The sequence below is a fragment of the Zootoca vivipara genome, chromosome 1 (genome assembly GCF_963506605.1).
Source record: "Zootoca vivipara chromosome 1, rZooViv1.1, whole genome shotgun sequence".
NCBI lineage: Eukaryota > Metazoa > Chordata > Lepidosauria > Squamata > Lacertidae > Zootoca > Zootoca vivipara.
This window is the reverse complement of record NC_083276.1, coordinates 53594778-53615872: the sequence shown is the minus strand read 5'-3', so window position 1 is coordinate 53615872 and position 21095 is coordinate 53594778. Positions and strand designations below refer to the sequence as shown.

Sequence of the window (21095 nt, the reverse complement as noted above, 5' to 3'; positions counted from 1 at the left end):
AGCTATTTCATAATAAAACCCAGAAAAACAGAACAAAACCCATTTAAAGAATCTAATTGAAAACCAAACTAGAAACGTTTTCTCGGTCACTGGCAGGATTCCAGCAATGAAGAAAACTGACAAGCCTCCCTCAGGGAGGTTGTTTTATAACGTAACAAGGTAGGAGTGCCCTACCTTGTACACTCAAACACTGCACTACCTTAAAAGTGTGTAAAAATATTGCAGTCACCCCCCTGGCAGATCTAAATTGGTAGACCTAGTGTCCATGTACTGGTGAAGCTGCATCCAGAAAACATCTTTCCACTCATTTTGGGGACTCTCAGTCCTTTCCCTGGCTCCTTTCACTTCATCCAGTCCTTAATTAATTTCATTACTTCTACAAGCAACTTTGCAGCCCCTTCCTCACTGCATCTCTCACCCCCCCCCAAAAAAAGCCAGGTTGGCAATACTGGACTTCAGCGTTGTCATATATTACTTTCCATCTCCCTTCACCAAAATGGGTATAACAGCACTATGCTATTTTGCAGGGCTGGCATGATCCACACTTGTTTAGCCACAATCCTGCCCCCTGCAGTATGGGCATGATAATGATGAACTTTATTTGCATTGGCATTAAGAGAGTAATTTTCAACAGATTTACAAACTCAGAAGAAAACCATTTTTTATTTTTATTTTTTGGTTTCTAATCCCAAATTTAAAAGATCACAAGCCCCTACCTTTGCTACTACATGTTGTTGAGTTGACACACTATTCCACAATCACTGCTACACTAAAATGCTGGTTTTAATGAGGCAGCAGTTGCTTCTCCACTAGGAAAGACCAGCAGAAAAGGATTAGCAATAAACCAAGAGTCTAGATAATGGAAGTTTCACTTGAGTTTTCTCTTTGTCTAATTGGTTAGCTCTGCTTTCCTAAATGTTAGTCACTGCTATGACTTCATTCATTGGCTGAAAACCACTGAAAGGTGGGCGTAGACTCGTTTCTCACAAAACAAAATGAATTTGGTCTCATATCTTAGGTTCTACAAATGGTAGAAACACTCCTTTTTAATGAAAGCTGGGAGTTGGGGAATTATGGTTCATCAAAGATTCTGAATTAGAGAAATGTGAGTGATCTCTTGCTTTGGTGTGCATTGGCAGGATGCGCTGGCTGCATTATGTGGCTGTACAGTATTTAATTCAATGGTCCAAATCCTACTTAGTACTTCATATTAAGGCTAACAGTGTGCATTAGTCATAATGAAGCAACTAACTAAAAAATCATTTCTTGTTTATCTCAACTTTCCACAATAGATTAGTATTCATTTTGAAGAACAAAGGAACAGAGAGGCTTTCCCCACTGATATGTAAAGGCATATGATAATATATTACCCAATTCACACGTGAGAGAGGTGAGCTTTATGATCAATCTGGGATAATGCTGCTGAATAAATTGAAAGCTAAGCATGCATGAACAGGTTTAGTTTTTTGTTTTTGTTTTACCACATATGCTTATTAATGTGCTTCATTGCATAATTTAGAAAATGGGGTTAGTACCAAGCCAGATATTTAAAATAAAATAAAATGGAAGAAAGCAAGACTAAAATTAGAATAATAGCTGACACAAGAGCTGAAATTAAGATGCACGATCTTCTGGGGTCAGGGAAAGCCTGGGCAAAAAAATAAGACTTGCCAAGTCATTTGAAGTAAATGACGATTGGTGCTTCATGCATGACAGAGGGAACGGCATTCCACAGTATGAGGTCAACAGCAGAAAATGCCAGTTTTGGGGTCACTGACCTATGATTTTCAGTAGGGTACAGTGCCAGAAGTAGAATTTCCACAGATCATCTATGTGATCTTACAGATCTCACAGGGGCAGGTGATCTTTCAGGTAACCTAGTCTCAAATTTCTCATGACTTTAGGTTACGAAGACCCTGAGTATGGCTTGGTGACTGACCATAAGGCAATGCAGTTCCCTTAGTGCAAGTGCAATGTGTGTGTGTTCAGGTGCTCCACTCAACAACCAGGCCACAGCAATGTGTACCAGTTGCATCAAACCTATGGAAAGCGCCAAACAAGAGGGTGTTTCCTTTTACTGCTGCTGTTGCCCCCAAAACAGGGAAAGGTGAATTCAGGTACTGTCTCCCCTTTCTCCTCCTCTCTACTGCAGCTGCAGCAGCATTCATAGCAGCAGTGGGAAAGAGGTCTGCCCTTCCTTCCTTCCTTCCTTCCTCCTCTCTTGTTTCTCTGTTTTCCCACATGGAGAAAGTATTTCTTCTTCTTTTGGGGAGAAATCTAGAATTTTGAGAATCAGAATGGCAGTAGCTCTGTATATACAAGGGTACTGCCAATTATCCTACCCTTGATGAAAGGAAGATCTATGAAGTAAACACTGTACTCTCTATATTATCCTGAACTATTCCCGACCCTTTGAAGATCTACCTAGACTCTACATACCACACTATGGTTGAAAGTGCTCTCTTTGAGCAAAAAAAAATCCTGCTCAGCACATTTGCCAGGCCTGTTCTACACTAGAGGTTGGTTCAGGAAAACATTAACCTATGGCTGGTAAGAGTAAGGAAATCAATATTGTAAACACATAACGTAATCCCCACAAAGGATGCAGCTAATATCACGTGTAAATAATGAGGAAACCTTTAACTATACAGGTGTATTGACCTCCTCCCCTCCCTCTGCTGCCATCTGTTCATTACGATTGGTGGCAGATGCTTTATTGATGAAACCGCTCTGAGTTTCATCTGTGAGCAAACTGTGTCTGGCGGCGGTTCGCCCCCACCCCAGCTTTCTCATAACTGTAGGTTTTCTGATGGTTTGAAATATAAGTCTTGCCACTCCGCAGTTCTCCCAGTTGGTTTTGGCTTATATAAGGGCTCAGCTAAGGCGCTGCTGAACAAATTCAAAGAGGTTAGTCTGCTTTCTGGGCCTTAGGAGATAAGCTGTGCAATTGTTCAGAGTTCATGGTGTTAACTTTCATGTATAGAACGTGTGGTGGGTGCTTTAAGTCAATTAACTAACTAAGTCCATATTTCAGTGTCCCAGGGTCAGGAACCATCCCTTTCCCCCGTCTGTCTGTTTCTTCTCCTTACAATGAAGCCTAGCCTAGCAATGCCTATGTACGTAGTCACTGATTAACAGCAGCAGCAGCAACCATAACAAATCCAGTGCAAAAGAAAAAGCAGCGACAATGGAAGTAGACTTGTATTTTGGGTCTTCAGCAAGAGAAGTTTATTAGCATATGTAAATGATCAGAGGCTTCAGAGGACTCCCCTGCCCGTAAACACACAGACTGAGGTTTCTGTCAGGTTTTGCCTGGTGGTGAATGATCCTTCTGGGTACTCATTGGTTCATTCATTAATTTTTTTTGGAAAAACCACCCTTCACTGGTTTGGACGCGAGAGGTTTACAAAATACATTCAATGTGGTCAATAATAATAATAGTAAAACCTTTGCAATCTTAACCACGATTTAAAATAATGGTTTTAAATTCACGCCGTCACAGCACTACAGCAGAAGGCAACACCCATGGCCGAAAACACATCCACCTCTTCCAAAATAATTAGAACAACAAGGAAGCCCCCAGAAAGAGGAAAATCCACAGATGGGTTGCCACCACCAAGAAAGCTCTGCCCTGAATCACTAGACAATGAGCTTCTCTATCAGAAAAGCAGCCTGGTACAGAGGTGGCATGATAGGGAAAGGTGGGTCTTTACTGACTTGGGATGGTGCTGTATGCCAGTGTGTTTTTCTGTTTGTGACAATTATCACAATTAATGGTTACTTTAAGAATTGAGGCACATCTATGCTGTTAAATGACCTGGGCATTCACAATGGGTTTCTGAAATAGACTACCAAAATTCACATTAATAGGTTGGAGAGAAAACAAAACTTTTTCTTTGCTTCTTGGGGTTTTTTCACTCCTGCTATGCTTCGCTTTGCACAACACTGTGAAGTTCACTAGTGAAAGGGGGAGCAAGGAGTGAGGAGTATTTAGGAGTGGTTTGTGGTCCAGCATGCTTAACTTTGTGAATTTATGGGACAGCTTTGCACCTATCTTACTAACTCCTCAGTTCTGACTGGCTGATTTGAAAACAAGTAGGAGAAAGAAACAAAGAATAATAATTTCACAAAATAAAATATCGGATTTTCTAAGAGTATGGCAGTATTTATGTACTTTCTGTTTCTCTTATAACAGGATCTTTAGAGAAATTGAACCTATTATTATTATTATTATTATTATTATTATTATTATTATTATTATTATTGCCTCCATTTTATTTTTATTGTTTTTGCCTTCTTTCAGCAGCTTTCTGCATTCCAACAGGATCTCCAAACCTAGAAACCTAGAAATTCAAAAACTGAGCTCACATTGACAACCACAAATAATCACTATCCCAAGAGCTAAAATCACAAAGAATGATAATTCAGGTGGTGGAAACTGCTCTAATTAAGAAGTTTTTGTATTGCATTTTTTAATAACCATGATCCTAAAGCCCTCTTTATATACAAGACTACACTTCCTTATAATTTAAACATCAGCGTTATCATAAAAAATGAGCCTTCATTTGAAAATAAGTCATAAACAAGAGGGCTCATTTGAGCCTGCACAGAGTGCTGTTCCCCCTAACTGCTAAACACAGTTGGATAAAACTGTAGGACTTATTTTTTAAAAGAAAGAAAGAAAGAAAGAAAGAAAGAAAGAAAGAAAGAAAGAAAGAAAGAAAATGCAGATTGTGCATTCCTGGCAAAGACGAGCCTGGTGCTGTTACCACCACCAGAACTTTAATTGCTGAATAGCAGCCCTGTTTAGGGAAGTTTTTAATCTGTGATATTTGATGTATTTTAATGTTTGTTGGAAGCCGCCCAGAGTGACAGGGGAAGCCTAGCCAGATGGGTGGGGTACAAATAATAAATTATCATTATCATTATCATTATCATTATTATTATTGTCACACAACTATTAAGCAAAACGAAATTGCTGCTCCATCTTCCTGTGCCATATTTCAAAATGTGCCATATTCCTGTCCAGCCAGAAACTCCATGGGGCTTACTTCCAATTCTGTTCACACATAGGACTTGGCTGCAAAACTGGACAAACCAGTTTCCACGATCTTCTTCTGAAGTTGTAGTAAAAGGCTCTGAAGCCAAAAAAATCTCTCTGAAGGATTCAATGTACGATCAACAGTCCTAGGCACTGCATTTTTTGCAAGATAAAAATGGAATTCACATAAATAGTTAAGAGATGGAAAATAAACCTACCAGAATGCCTAGTCCATCTTCTGCCCTTCTCCGTTCCTGGCCAATAATGCAGGTGCTCTAGTGGTTAGTCTATCTGCTTGAGTTACACAGACAAAGGACTTCTTTCTTGGGGCCAGCAAAATAGAAGCCAACCCTCTTGTTACAAACTGCCAGTCTTTCTTCATAGTCTCAATCTGTTTAAAATATGAAGAGAATATTTCATTCAGTATTACGTGGGCAGCAGGGACACTGAATGACTGCTGCATTCATTCAAGAAAGGAGGAAGCTGCTATGGAACCCATAGCAGTGCCCCCTCGTGACAAGCGAACTCAATAGCTGTGGTGGCCTTTCAATCAATGGGATAGCTCTTCACAAGTAAAACCTGCCCAAAGGAGGTGGGAGTCATACAGAACTCAATGGTCTACAACTCATGGTTTCTCAGGAGAAACCTCTTGTCTGAGTATGAGAAGTACGGAGCCCATGGAGCTTCTGATAAAAAAATGGGGGTGCAAAACGACTGCAAATTTTGTCTCATTAAACCCAGCTTGCAGTCCTCTTACTGAGAACTTAAAATGGACAGATCAGAATATGTCTGTCCTGTTTCATTTTTGCTGGAACTAATGAATAGGCCTGTTCTGTGTCTGAAGCTTAGAGCTGATTTTGGAAAGGATGCATGGAAAGTTTGCATTTAAATTGCATTCATTATTATCTGCATAATTGTACATATTTCACTCAAAATCCATAAATGTTCAATGGGGAATGACTTTTGCTTCCGCCATGGAACTTCCCTTCCCTCTCCTCTCCCCATGTGCCCCTGGAGGGGAGAGAGGGAGGGAAAGTCCCATTGCGTGATTGCAAATTGTCCCAAGGGAGCAATGACTTTGTCAGATGCAACCCATAATTTTGAGTGCAATTGTTGCACACCAAAACAGCATTGCAAACTCTGACTGCGAGTTGCAAGCAAATTCTGGCCCATTGGACTGAATCAGTCTGCTGCAGAAAGCCTACCAAATTCCCCCTCCATCCTTATTGGGAACTGCTTTATTATTTTCAAAGGAGAAAAGTTGTCATGGCAGATCACTGGTGCCCATCTAATCCGGACTGTGCTAGTTTCATATATGGGATTCTCTAACAAAGACTCTTCTCTGGGTCTCAAGAAACTCTAGTGGTTTTAGGGTAATGATAAACCAACACCAATAGTGGAAGAAATATGACTTTCTTTCATATGACCTCTGAATTTTCTGTGTCTATAGCAGGCATCCCCAAACTTCGGCCCTCCAGATGTTTTGGGCTACAATTCCCATCATCCCTGACCACTGGTCCTGTTAGCTAGGGATCATGGGAGTTGTAGGCCAAAACACCTGGAGGGCCGCAGTTTGGGGATGCCTGGTCTATAGAATCCAAATGGATATGACCAGCACCTACTCCCCTTAAAGTCTGTAGACCAAATGTCACAACATAATTGTTTCAAGACAAGTAATACAGTTTTTCAACAGCTTGTCCAATAGAGGGCAACAGTAGACACATAATTCTGAAAATTTCATCAGTCTATGAGTAGAAATACAACAATGCTGAAGGTATTGTAATTTTTGTTTTACACAAAGCATCTCGTTGGAGTTGCAATGCTGGGGCATGGTCCCAACTGGTCCCTTCATGTTGGCAGTAGGACTGGATTACTACTGCTTTACCAGTTGTCCCACATGAGAATATTACTTGATGCCAATGGTGCGAGACAAAGGTGAGGTATTGTGGCATATCTGACACCCAGCAGCCCAAGAATCCTGATGTAGGGTCATAGTTCAGTGAAACAACATCAGTTTTTTCTATACTCTGACTATGATTTTGTCAGATGCCATGCCAGACAACAGGAGTCTTAGGGACATGAAGGTCTTTATGCAAATCTTGTATGTCTGGACCTTGTAGAGACATAACAGTTCCATCCTAATTGCCATTAAACTTTGAGCAAATTAAGGGGGTTTCAATATTTTATAGAAATTAAGATGGGGGTGCTTTATATACCACGGGCTGTAACAAAACCTGCTTCTTTACATCAGTGCAGTTGGTGAAGAGCCATAGGATTGATCTGTAATACATTTTAGGCCAGGCATCCCCAAACTAAGAGGACCAGTGGTTAGGGATGATGGAAATTGTAGTCCAAAACATCTGGAGGGCTGAAGTTTGGGGGTGCCTGTTTTAGGCTTTCCTCTCACACTATATACGCAGTAACTGCTTTACTGTGAAGCACAGTGCACATCTATATAATAGTAAAATAGGTATTTTAGTGGTAGTAAAATACAAACATTCAGCTATAAAAAACACTCCCCCACCCACCCTTCTCATGTTGTGTCTGAAGATCCTAAACCAAATTAAACACCACCTTAATAAGTAGCCTGGTTCCATTTTTTCCTTAACTTTTGGAAGAAACTGAGCTAATAATATGGTCAGATGAGCAGTTAATGGATGTGTATATATGTGATATGGCCTTTTAACACCCCCTAAAAATAAAGCATCACCAAACATGTCCAGATCAATTTCAGTAGGTCTTCAACAAACAGTATATTTAGAAATATACATGATTAACTTTCCTCTTTCAGTGCAAGGGAGAGGTGAAGCAGAAGTCATTAAGAAAACAAAACTTAGATCTTGGTCATTGCAATGTTTAATGCTGTATTGTTTTAATATTTGATTGGGAGCCACCCAGAGTGGCTGGGGAGACTCAGCCAGATGGGTGGGGTGCAAATAATAAATTAATATTATTATTATTATAATGTTGCACTACAAACAGCACAGAATACTGCTCTTATACAAAAGAAATGACCGGCTAGGGGGCTGAAAGAAATAAAAAAGGTTTGAAAAATGGTCTATAAATACTATAAAATTTTTGCAGGGTGCTTAAGAGCAAAAAAGGTTGTATTCAACTAGGTGTTGCTCAGTGTAAACCCATTAAAATTAATGAGCCTAAGTTACGTATGACCATTAACTTCAATGGAATTTAATACCGCACTAAGGTGAACGGTACATCAAGTCTGGCTTGCCAGACCAACCGATTCCCCCTCTTCTCCTCTCCACACTATTCCAGGGGATCTCCTGGCCCCTCTATGGTAGAGCCAATTTCAAGATGTGTACAGATGGAGGAGATGGGGGGGGGATCCCCACTGTGCAAGGGGAAGCCCTTGTGACAGGACTGATTAGCTGAATCCTGCCCAGCATCTCCATATGCCTGAACATCTTTCTGTGTCATTTTGCTTCAGTAGTCTGAGCAAAGTAATCAAAGTATTTATGCAATGAATTCAGCCATTTGTCCTGGTTGATGTGTTTTCATGAAATGATCAGTTATAATATCCAAATATTATTCTTCATTTGTAATGACTTATGAATCATTTGACCAAAAATTACAACTTATGGAGGCTATGCTGGCATTTCTTAGTACAATTATTCATTGTGCGTGGTTAGTCACAACCAGGCTTTCGACAGGGGACACTAGCTACTTTTCGGAGATGCAGTGGGGTGTGTGTGTAGGAATATGCCATATGTTACATTTGTGTCATGGGAGCCATGTGCATAACTTGAGAAGCACCAGCCATGTGGGAAGAGCTCAGTTTTACCTCATGCCATTTTTTAACCTTCTATGTCACAGCCACAATGTACATTTAAAGCACCCTTGTACCACTTTAAAAGTCATGGAGAATCCTGGGAACTATGGTTCATTAATGGTCCTAGGGTGGCACCCTAGGAGCCACCAACTGTTAGGAGTAGAGGAACTGTAGTCAGAAGAGGAGGGCACATCCCGTTTACCCAGGAACCACTGGTGCTCCACTGTGCCCCCCCCCGACACAGTGAACATCTACATATTTAACAGTCCTGCAAGACATGAGAGTGTAATGAGTAATCTTGCCTTGTTCCATCTTTAGAAGCTTGGTGAGTGGATGTGCCAACCTGTTGGGAGAGCTCCATTGCTTCTGTGCTGTTTTAAACACCTTGTCCTGATCTTGGACTACACTTTCATCACTGCCTCTAGCCTAGCTGTGACTTGATACCCATGGCTAAACTTGTATCTCTTCTCTGTCTCAATAAAGATCTCTTCCTAACTCACAAGTAAAAGCCTCGGTTGTGGTGGTCTGGGCTGGAGCCATGGCAGGCTTCAACCTTGAAATGTGTTGTAAAGTTACAAAATGGGTTAAAAAGCATTCCAAACTTTGGAGAAAAGGGTATAATCCTAAAGCATTTTAGGTGCAAACTATTCAAGTTCCGGTCAATAGCTTCCAAATTCAGAACATTACTCTTTCCTCAAAGGGACAATTTTTAATTCAGATGCCCCTGACCACGTTGAGATTCAGGTTACACTATCACTGCAGCTATTCTAAAGTTACAAAAGCAAGAAAAAAACCATCACCTTAAGAGCTGGCCTGGTTCACTTTTCCTTCACATTAGAAGGAAACTGAGCTAATGATGTGGTCTAATGAGTGGTTTATGCCTTCTGACAAACCAAATGAGGTTTGTCAGCATAGGCTCTAGGCAGCATGGAACTGCTGCAATTTTACATCTCATTGATTACCAGAATGAGGATTGCAAAAACATTCATACAGCATCAAATATCCTTCACAGACCACAGAAATTCAAGCCTTCGCAGAGAAGCAATAAAATGAAGCAACTTGGTAGCACATTGTTTTCTATGTGTATATTGTGGCAAACTGACCTCTATATAAGCTAATAATAAAACAATAAGGTAACAAACTACAGAGGCTGAAATTCCAAGGATGGTTCTGGACTGGGTTACATGTAAACAGGCAGTTCAGGCACCAATGATATGATTGCTTTTCATGAAGAGCATCAGAGTGTTTATTGCACAGCCACTGAAAATGTGCATTACACCAGCAATAAGGGTATATAACAGACAAGTAACATTAAAGAGGGGTCTGCAAAATTAATACTATGATTCTAAGACTTTCATGATATTCCTACTATATAAATCGCAATGATTAGTCTTAATTATAATAAAGCAAAATTAACACCCAGGAGTTGATTTTTGGGTGAAAGGACTATGAGATCAGTTCAGTTTTTGCATTGTACTGTAAACCAAATCATATGCTCAAAGTGTTCTCAGAGGCACCCCGTTCTTTAACCCTAACTATGGCTTTTGCACCTGGCAATGGTAGATATTGGGTAGGTATTAGAAAATGGTAGGTATTAGCCAAAAAAATTAGTAGGTCTGGTCTGTCAAGCCTAAAGTCTGCACACATGTGTCATAAAGTATGCCTCTGAGTAAAAATATAAGAACATAGAACTAGCCTGCAGGATTAGGCCCATGGCCCATCTATCACAGAACCAAATGTCTGTAGGAAGCCTGCAAGATGGACCTGTTCTGAACTCAACAACACTTGGCCCACCTGTGATATCCAGAAGATAATGAATGTCTTAGGAACACAATTGCTATTGCATTCTTTTAATGGTTATACCACAGCAAACTATGACAAGCTCTTAAAGAAATGGGAGTGCCTGATCACCTCATCTGTCTCCTGAGAAATCTCTATGTGGGACGAGAAGCTACAGTTAGAACTGGATATGGAATAACTGATTGGTTCAAAATTGGGAAAGGAGTAAAACAAGGTTGTATATTGTCTCCCTGCTTATTTAACTTATATGCAGAATTCATCATGCGAAAGGCTGGACTAGATGAATCCCAAACCGGAATTAAGATTGCCCAAAGAAATATCAACAACCTCAGATATGCAGATGACAAAACCTTGATGGCAGAAAGTGAGGAGGAATTAAAGAACCTTTTAACGAGGGTGAAAGAGGAGAGCGCAAAATATGGCCTGAAGCTAAACATTAAAAAAAAACTAAGATCATGGCCACTGGTCCCATCACCTCCTGGCAAATAGAAGGGGAAGAAATGGAGGCAGTGAGAGATTTTACTTTTTTGGGTTCCATGATCACTGCAGATGGTGACAGCAGTCACGAAATTAAAAGATGCCTGCTTCTTGGGAGAAAAGCAATGAAAAACCTAGATTAAAAAGCAGAGACATCACCTTGCCGACAAAATTCTGTACTGTTAAAGCTATAGTTTTCCCAATAGTGATGTATGGAAGTGAGAGCTGGACCATAAAGAAGGCAGATCGCTGAATAATTGATGCCTTTGAATTATGGTGCTGGAGGAGACTCTTGAGAGTCCAATGGACTGCAAGAAGATCAAACCTATCCATTCTGAAGGAAATCAGCCCTGAGTGCTCACTGGAAGGACAGATCATGAAGCTGAGGCTCCAATACTTTGGCCACATCATGAGAAGAGAAGACTCCCTGGAAAAGACCTTGATGTTAGGAAAGATTGAGGGTACAAGGAGAAGGGGACGACAGAGGACGAGATGGCTGGACAGTGTTCTTGAAGCTACAAAAATGAGTTTGACCAAACTGCAAGAGGCAGTGGAAGACAGGAGTGCCTGGCGTGCTATGGTCCATGGGGTCACGAAGAGTCGGACACGACTAAATAAGGAAACAACAAATGGTTATCTCCAGTGCTTTTTTTTCTGCGGGTATGCAGGGGTATGCATACCCCTAAACATTTTGTGAATATTTGTACTTATGCCCATTTACTGTAATTATTTTTCCCAATTTGAACTATAAAATGGTGATTTTCTTGAGTCAAAATGAGAGTATCCATAAACTTTTTTAAGGGGGAAAAAAGCACTGGTTATCTCAATTATAATCTGTTAAAAAGTAAACTAACTAAGGCTGCAATCCTATAACAACTTGCCAAGGAGTGAGTCCCATTTGACTCAATTCATGCATATGGCTGCTGATCCACCTGAAATGAAAAAATCTCTTCTGCCACAACATTGCAAAAATGCATTTTGTTACTGACCATATCAACTGATATACACAGAAAGCTTCTATTAAGTTAGGTAGGAGCTGATTTGTAGATTGCATCAAGGGTGTGTACGCAAAACAACAATGGAATCTAGCCATACACTGGAGGAGCCAACAGAAAACACAGCTACAAGTTCTTACAAGTCTACCCCACCATGAAAAAAAATCTATACGATACAAGGCTGACAAATATCAACCTCCCACAATCCAGACCACCATATACAAAAACTAAAACCACTTAACTCAATCAGATGATCTCAAAGACAAACCATAGGTTGTCATATGTACAACCTATTTATATAACACATGAATTCAGCAGTAGAAGATATTCTATTAAAGTATTATACAGTTGGAAAATACGGGGGGGGGGAGGCTGAGAGGTTCTTGGTCTAGAAAGGCAATCCATCAACGACAGAGAACTCAAAACTTTGCAAATCAGAAGTAAATGAGCCAAGTCCTCAGATCAAGAAGAAGCTCTATGCTGGAGACAACTCAAAACAAAGATCAAATCACTCAAATAAGCATGCCAACTTAATTACTTCTTAGAGGTAATAGTAGCCCAGACACCGAATGCCAATAACATATGTTTTATCAGGGAGTAGTTGACTATATGAAAAGGGACGCAGGTGGCACTGTGGGTTTAACCACAGAGCCTAGGGCTTGTTGATCAGAAGGTCGGCGGTTCAAATCCCTGCAATGGGGTGAGCTCCTGTTGCTTGGTCCCTGCTCCTGCCAACCTAGCAGTTCAAAAACACATCAAAGTGCAAGTAGATAAATAGGTACCGCTACAGTGGCAAGGTAAATGGTGTTTCCGTGTGCTGCTCTGGTTCGCCAGAAGCGGCTTTGTCATGCTGGCCACATGACCTGGAAGCTGTACGCTGGCTCCCTCGGCCAATAACGCGAGATGAGCGCCGCAACCCCAGAGTCAGTCACGACTGGACCTAATGGTCAGGGGACCCTTTACCTTCACCTAGTTGACTATATGAGCATCATGACAATTGCTGGGAACTGCAGGAGGAGAGAATGCTCTTATGCTCAGGTCCTGCTTGTGGGTTTCTCATAGGCATCTGTTCAGCCACTGTGAGAACAGGATGACTGGATGGGCCATTGGCCTGATCCAGCAGGCTCTCCTCATGCTCATACTTGGCTAGAACTGGGCCATATCAGAGAGGCAATAAACAAAGGTTGTCATCATAGGTGTGGTAACCTCTCACACAGACAAGGCCTTTAGCTTCCTTGCAAGTGTAACTAAATCCAAGGGAAGGGTGCTGATCTAAATTAAAACCTCCAGCAAAAATAGCAATATCACTTCCATTAAGAAGCACAGGTTGCCTGAGATTGAGCAACATATTTTTAGACACTGGATAGGTCAGCCCAAACAGGTATCCTTTTCCTCCAAAAATGAAATAATATAAAGATGCATAAAATCAGGATGCAGAATATAGTGGGTATATAGCTCATAATGTACACAGCTGAACAACTAAAGGGGCAAAAATGAAGTCCTGTTTTAACTTTGACATCTGAGGCCTCATCAGCATATGCAAACGTAGGCAGTACAATCAACTGTTGCACTTCAGACTACAGGCAGAGCACTGGAAGAGGAGTGCGGGGGGAGTGCACCGCCCCCAGCAGTGTGATCCCAGTAGGGTGCCATTGCGGCTGCCCCCTTGCCCGTGCTGGGTACCCTGCCCCTGCAGGCAGCATGCCCCATGCCCAGGACGCGTGTCACACCCCACCCTCAATTGTTCTCCGCCCCACGGTGCCAGAGTATGAAGCTCCACCATTGAGGCAGAAGAGATACAATTTTTAATACTCATGCATGTAAAAACTTCTTTTTTGCAAGCAGTAAATAAAGATCATCAGGCTTTGGAAAGGAATACCCCCTTTTCTTCTAAGGAGAGCTGGGGGGGGGGCGGGACAGAAGGGGTTTGCCCGTACTCTCAAAATAAAGATGTTTTTGAAATATTGCTTTCTTGCTCCAACCCCCTCCTTCCCCTTTGCATGACTACGCTGTTTATCTTACTCATGTTCACAATTTTCACACTCAATCATTCTTTTTAGGGTGGTGGTGGGGAATGTCTAATAGAACTATTCTGTGATACATGGCTTTGGAATTTAATATAGTTGAGGGGTTTTTTATTAAATATGTTTATAATAATAATTTATAAGGTCACACATCACACTGGCATCTGGGTGACCTTATAAAAATCTAAGCAGGAGGTAAATAAAGACTAAATATATGTCTAGGGCAGGCTTCCTCAACCTCAGCCCTCCAGATGTTTTGAGACCACAATTCCCATCATCCCTGACCACTGGTCCTGCTAGCTAGGGATCATGGGAGTTGTAGGCCAAAAACATATGGAGGGCCGAGGTTGAGGAAACCTGGTCTAGGGGATAAAATGTCAGGTGTCATATTTCCGTACCCTTGTACATTCGTTAAACCTAAAGCACAAGTTATATATACACACACACACACACACACACACACACACACACACACACACATATATATATATATATATATATATATATATATATATGGCATTATTGCTGAAAAAAAATCCCATAAACAATCATTGTGGTTACCCTTTCATATGATAATTCCTGGCCTATCTATGAATCTTTCAGAGCTTGGATATATCCAGCTGCATTGTTGTGGTTTTGCTAATTTATTGGTTTTCACCATAGCTGCCAAGTTATCCCTTTTTTACAGGGATTTTCCCTTATGCTGAATAGGCTTCCTCGCGAGAAAAGGGAAAACTTGGCAGCTATGGTTTTCACTAATTATTACTTTTGTACTCATTACACTATAAACCACTTTGTAAAGAGCAATGCAACTTCTGTTAATAAATAAAGCAAGAAACTCATGCACAGGACTGGACTAGACAAGTGCCAGCAGTACTTTCCAGCTGCACATTTTCAAATTGATCTAGCCTGATTTCTCCTTTAAAAATTATGCTGTTCATTCACATTTTCTCTAGATGCTTACACATTTGAATTTATTATTTATTGAATGTTCCAGGGTCTACAGGCTATGTGTTCAGTAAAGCCCAGAGTGATATGGAAGTCCAGACCTAACTTTCCCTGAAAAAGATCACCTGGCCCATGTCACTGGGCATGTTGTTCACCCAACATGTGATAACAGCTTCTTCTTTTCTTTGTGTCAGTTATGACTGTTCTCTTTTGATGCTCCCTCAGCAGTGCAGCCTTATAAAACTAAGCATTTGCTCGAATCTTTGTAAATGCCTTTTCTCCTGAGTTGAGCAAAGTCCTTAGAGTGCCCTTTGTCATTCTTTGACCTAAACAAATACAGTGGAACCCGGGTTTATGAACACCTCATTTTACGAATTTTCGGTTTACGAACGCAGCGGACCCATCTGGAACGGATTAATTCACTTTCCATTACTTTCAATGGGAAAGTTCGCTTCAGTTTATGAACGCTTCAGTTTATGAACAGACTTCCGGAACCAATTGTGTTCATAAACTGAGGTGCCACTGTACAGTGGTACCTTGGTAATCGAACGGCTTGTCCCCACTGGTGGAGAAACAGGAGTGCGGAGGGAGTGGACCGCCCCCAGCACCACTATTCTGGTAGGGTTCCATTGCGGTGGCCCCCCTGGACATGGGCTACGCACCCCCCCCCACGCACCGGGTGCCACACCCCCACAGGCGGTATGCCATGCCCTCGCGGGCGGCGTACCATGCCCCCGCTTGCTCTCCGCCCCAGGTCGTAGAGCATGCAGCTTCGCTACTACTTGGCTCCCGAACAAATCGGCTCCCAAACACCACAAACCCAGAAGTAAATGTTCCGGTTTGTGAATGTTTTTCAGAAGCCGAATGTCCAACACAGCTTCCGCTTGAGTGCAGGAAGCTCCTACAGCCAATCGAAAGTCGCACCTTGGTTTTTGAATGGTTTCGGGAGTCGAACAGACTCCCGGAATGGATTAAGTTCAAAAAACAAGGTACAACTGTATGTAATGCAGCCCCTCCCCGCCCCCGGATCTCCTACCGACGACAACTTCTTTTATACCCTTGCTTGTGCTGTCCACTTACTCCTGTGTTTTGCTTTCCCTTCCATCCCTCCATCCCTCCCCATCACATTTCTAAGGGCACTATTACCCGCCAGCAAATAGTGCAGCAACATATTTATTCTCCAAAATAAAATGCATTCTGACAGAGTTTTAGGACATTTGGAGTTACCAAGAGTGAATTCACAGCAATCAGCTCATCACTAAAACATTTATATTGCTACACATTCATGGACAGCTGCAACTTCATAGCTAAAGCGATGCTGCAGAGAGTATAGCCATCTGGATTTCACAGTGGCAGAGAGACTAAACAAGAAGTCCTACACTTCCAAACATCTGATCAACAGGGGACACTTATGAATAATTTCCATTAGCTGCACACCACAAGCTTTTGTTGCTCAAGATTCCATACAGTATCAGCAATGACAGGCATACTTCTTTGACAGAACCATTTAGTACTGTAAGCAATGATTCATTACGGAACTCAACGTATGGGCAAGCCTATTTATTGTGAACAGCAGGCAAAAGTTTATTGACTCCAGTGATTTTAAAACCGCAAACTGGATCTTGAACTACTTTAGCTTGAGGGGAGGGAGAGGGAGAGGGAGAATCACCCAACACTTTCCGTATGAAGTAAAATACAGTAGAAACATTTTAGCATCTCATTTCAGTTTATTAGTATGAATGAATGGTGGTTGTTCTGGAAATTCTTACTTGAATGTAGCCAACAATATGCACAAGTAGCATAACCTATCCATTCTGAAGTAAATGAGCCCTGAGTGCTCACTGGAAGGACAGATCCTGAAGCTGAGGCTCCAATACTTTGGCCACCTCATGAGAAGAGAAGACTCCCTGAAAAAGACCCTGATGTTGGGAAAGATTGAGGGCAGAAGGAGAAGGGGACAACAGAGGACGAGATGGTTGGACAGTGTTCTCGAAGCTACGAACATGAGTTTGACCAAACTGCGGGAGGCAGTGGAAGACAGGAGTGCCTGGCGTGCTATGGTCCATGGGGTCATGAAGAGTCGGACACGACTAAACAACAACAACAAGCATAAACTAATATAATGTCAACTCAAAATCCTGCACTCACTGAAATTTGGAATAGATTTGGAAGTGCCAGAGATGAAGCAGAATACGTCTCTTTTGTGGAGCAAGAAAAATTCCAAGAAACTAGAGGGCAGGTTTTGTCAAAGTATTAATCCATGCTGGACTTTATATTTCCGCATCTTTGTGTTACAGACCAGCAATGAGTTTTAGTAAATGGAGAGACCCTCTCTTAAGCACTGATTCACTCTTCAGAAGTGGTTACAGGTAGGTAGCCATCCTACCACCCTTCTGAGTAATGCCCCTCCCCACCCTCCCACTATATATATGGGTCTGGTGACTTCTGTTTCAGTGTATCTGAAGAACTGTGCATGCACAGGAAAGCTCATACCAATGACAAACTTAGCTGGTCTCTAAGGACGCGGGTGGCACTGTGGGTTAAACCACAGAACCTAGGGCTTGCCGATCAGAAGGTTGGCGGTTTGAATCCCCACGACGGGGTGAGCTCCCGTTGCTTGGTCCCTGCTCCTGCCAACCTAGCAGTTTGAAAGCATGTCAAAGTGCAAGTAGATAAATAGGTACCGCTCCGGCGGGAAGGTAAATGGCGTTTCCGTGTGCTGCTCTGGTTCGCCAGAAGCAGCTTTGTCACGCTGGCCACGTGACCTGGAAGCTGTATGCCGGCTCCCTCGGCCAATAAAGCGAGATGAGCACCGCAACCCCAGAGTCGGTCACAACTGGACCTAATGGTCAGGGGTCCCTTTACCTTTACCTTTTAAGGTGCTACTGGAAGGATTTTTTTTTTAATTTTGTTTCTTCAGAAGTGGTGGTCAATGCAATTCTTCACAAAAAGGATACAATTATTATTTTAATTTTAATTTTTAAATTTCTATACCGCCCTTCATCTGAGGATCACAGGGTGATTTATAATATAAACATACATAACCACATAGCAAGGCAATAAACCAAAAGAAGAACACCCCCCCCACACACACCCCATTTAAAATCCCATAGATTGTTTAATTAGCCAAAGGCCTGGGAGGAGTGGAATGTTTTTGCCCGGCATCTAAAGATATGTACAAGGCACCAGATGAACCTCCGTGGGGAGGGCATTCCACAAGCAGGGAGCCACCACAGAAACGTCTGTTATTGTGTTGCCACCCTCCAGACTTCCCATAGAGGAGGCACCCAAAGCAGTGCTGTTGATGATCGCAGGGTCCAGGGTACTTCATATGGGGAGAGCTGTTCCTTACATAAAACATACTGATGGTATGTTCATAACAGGTATTCTGTACGTTGAAGATCTTAGCTTGCTTCCTTTCCTAGGTCCTGAACTGCTGTCTGGGCACATTGATGGATTGCTTGTGAACTTGATCCAATCAATACATTGGTGCTGTTCATCATTTCAATGTAAGAGAGATTACATAGGTTTGGAGATATGGTTTATGCTGGATGGGTTATGCCTGGACCTTGTGTTTGCTCCTGGAAGTCATGGTGGATGTCCTGGAGATGTTTATCAGCTCCATCCTTTCCCCAGTCATGCAGATCTGGTCATCATCACTTATGCTCTGGTCACATCCAGATTGGACTACTATATGTGGGTCTACACTTGAAGATTGTTTGGAGTCTTCAGATCCTGCAAAAAGCAGCAATCCAAGTGGTTCCTGGTATATAACTTTTTTTCATTTGTGCTGGCTTCCTGTTAATTTCTGGGCACAATTCAGAGTGAACTTGCCCAGGCAATGCATCTGAGGCCCTGCTCCGTGTTCCACTACATTCAGAAACATGCTTGGCAGAGACACAAGAGCAGTCCTTCTTGGTCGCAGCACCCAGATTGCGGAATTTCCTCCTAAAAGAGGTTCAATTCCCCTCTCTCAAGCTGGATGATTCCCCCCCCCCCAGTGTTTCAGTAATCAAGTGAAGCATTTATTTTTAATCTCATTGTTCTTATTCTTATATTGTGAAAACCACTTTAAGGGCTAAAGAGCAGAGTAGAAATTGCCTAAATTTCTCCATGGTTATGCCACAATTATGGGACTCCCCCTTTGGCAAAATGCATTGTCCCCACATACACACACACTATATATTTAAAGCACTCCCTCCCAAGAATCCTGGAAACTGTATTTTGTTAAGGGTTCTTCTCTGTGTGGCATAAACCACAGCTCTGCGGGGCTGGGAGAGATGTGATTTCAATGTATGATGTGTACATAGACATTCCTGTTCATCCAGGTATTTAGTGCTCAGAGGTGATGGGTTTGGGCATCTTAGAACTTACTTGCTGTGCTTAGATGTATTTTTAAAAGTTTAAAAATCTTCAATGTTTTAAACTATGTATGGCTGCTCTGTTCACCTTTGAAAGACAGGATAGAAATTTTATAATAAATAAAACATTGCTTCTTTCTTGTTAACCTATCCTCAATTTTCCAGTTTCTTTGACTTAGGCAGATATCAGAATGGATGAATCAGGTGCCCTTACATATCAACTTACATATAGTTTGCATTTGAGGAAATGAAACATTTTAAAAAAACACAAGCTAGGTGAATAGAAATAAGAAATTCTACACACAAATGTTGTGAAAGGACTGGATTGGGAGGCAGCAAAACTGTTGCCTTTATATAAAACAGATCTAGCCATGCATGCAACTACACAGCTAAGCTAAATCACATTTATTGATTGGAAAGGAATGTGTGTTGCCTGTTGTATCAGAAGGCTATGCAGATATCCTCCATAGTGAAATCTGTCCAAGCAGACTGAATAATCTAGGTTTCATATTTTAAACCACACACAAAAATGTGTGTGTGTATGTGATGTCAAGCAAAATAACTGCAGCCACAGGAACTGGGGTGCGGGGCTGGAGCTTCTTAAAATATCTTTTTATTTAGCTATTTTAAGGAGGATTCAGTCAGCAAATTTTAATTCTCTGAAATGTGAACATCTCACCCTAGTTCCAGATCTCCAACAATTGACGGCATTAGACCCCAATTCCATTATGCATGATGAGTATTTGAAGGAAGAAATTACTAATCAAGCCACTCCAGATTTACAGTCATTAACCACTGACCTTGAGTGCAATGCTATTAAGTCTGCGCCTTTGGAATTCACCCCAGTTTCATCACCTAGATATAATAGAATTTCTTCTGTATTAATAATTCACCTTAGCTTGACTGATTTTGTCAGCCAAACCCTTCTGAAAATTTCAGCTTTGAGTTTCCTACCCTGCTTTACCATATAAGCAACACCTGGATTTAGGACTTGTAAGCTCTAGCACACATTATGGCAACTACAGCACTGTTGAAAGTTACCGTTTTGTTTTGTTTTCTGACTAAGGGCTGAGTAATGACCTAGATTTAAATCCCAGCGTATTTCACTGTTCAACCTTCTTTTTCCTTCCAGACAAATTATCCCAGCTCCGTCTCAGGTGTAAGTCCCCCACACAAATGAGAAGCACTGGATTGATTATGCTGCTGCTGCTGTATTGGTAATTTCATCCCCTCTCCCAAGTCAGCTTTCATTTCATAGGAAAAAACCATTATGGTATGTTTGAAAACAACTTCTAGGTACCTGTGATGCTTACATGGTAAGCAAAATGTAAGGAGACTGCCTGATGAAGTGCATTTCCAAACAAAGAACAGAAAACTGCATTTCTAAAATTTGTTTTCGTCACATTGCTTGGGTCCCAAAGACAGAGGTTAAAACTAGTTTTGGACTGCACAATTTCAGGTTGTCTAAATGCTCTTAAATACCATAAAACAATCCCCTGCATCTTGGATTGCCTTCTCTCTGACATGCTAGTTATGTTGGTTGCTGAGGGTGGAGATGATTTGTAAATGGACAAGCATACATGCAAGAGTCTAAATATAGTGTAAAACTAGTATATTCCTCCAGAAATGGTTTTATAAATTATCTGCTTTGCTGTATAT

General features: G+C 41.5%; 1 protein-coding gene across 1 annotated transcript in view; it reads right to left on the bottom strand.

The window, feature by feature from the left end:
• The window catches only part of LRRC4C (leucine rich repeat containing 4C), a 136389-nt gene that overhangs the window by 84318 nt on the left and 30976 nt on the right, over window positions 1-21095 (bottom strand). Inside the window, exon 2 of the mRNA XM_060278575.1 lies at window positions 5260-5432. The gene's annotated coding sequence lies outside the window, so the exon portion shown is untranslated. The remainder of the gene's footprint in view (window positions 1-5259; window positions 5433-21095) is intronic.